Source organism: Penaeus monodon, chromosome 15 (genome assembly GCF_015228065.2).
Source record: "Penaeus monodon isolate SGIC_2016 chromosome 15, NSTDA_Pmon_1, whole genome shotgun sequence".
Lineage (NCBI taxonomy): Eukaryota > Metazoa > Arthropoda > Malacostraca > Decapoda > Penaeidae > Penaeus > Penaeus monodon.
This window is the reverse complement of record NC_051400.1, coordinates 37386176-37386975: the sequence shown is the minus strand read 5'-3', so window position 1 is coordinate 37386975 and position 800 is coordinate 37386176.

Sequence of the window (800 nt, the reverse complement as noted above, 5' to 3'; positions counted from 1 at the left end):
GGCATATAGAAATCCTCATAATGAAGACCCTCGTGAGACCGAGGCTTCCACGAGGACGCCCCCGTGTGAGAGAGCCCTTCGCTGCGTGTTCCAAGGGGAAAAAGAGGGGTGTGGTGGGGAGGAAGAGGGGGGATGGACGGGTGAAGGAAAAGGTAGGAAGGGGAAGGTGGACGAGTGAGAGAAGGGGGGGAGGGGGCGGACGAGTGAGGAAGGGGTAAGGAAGGGGAGGGGAAGTGTTAGGTGAAGAGAACGGAGGAGGAGGGGAATTATTAGGCGAAGGGGAAGGGAATGGGAGGTGGGTTGTTGGGGAAAGGAAGATAAATGACTTAGACTGTTGGTGGGAAGGGAATAGAGGAGGTGATGGAGTGTTGGGGGAAGGGAAGGAGAAGGAGAAAGGAAGGGGAAGAGGCGGTGGACCATTGGAGGATGGAAGGATGGGAATGAGGATTTATATAGAAGGAACAGGGAGAGAGGTGGACTGGTAGGGGGAAGGGGAGGGAAAGACTGGTGAACAGTTAGGGAAAGAGCAGGAGTGAAGTGGACAATAAAGGGAAAAGGGAGGTAAATGGACTATTAGAGAAAGGAAGGGTGAAGGGGATTGGACGGGGACCGAGGGGGGGACCTATTGGGTGGTGAGGTGGGGGAGGGGGCTGCACATAAATGGGTGATCGAGGTCAAAAAGACTTGTTGCGGAGGAGGCATGGCGCGGTACAAACGAGAAGCTTCGTATCCTACTGGGGTAATGTGCGTAGATCAAATAGCACGCGAATGGATGTTAAATGTATATACGCTTAAGATTG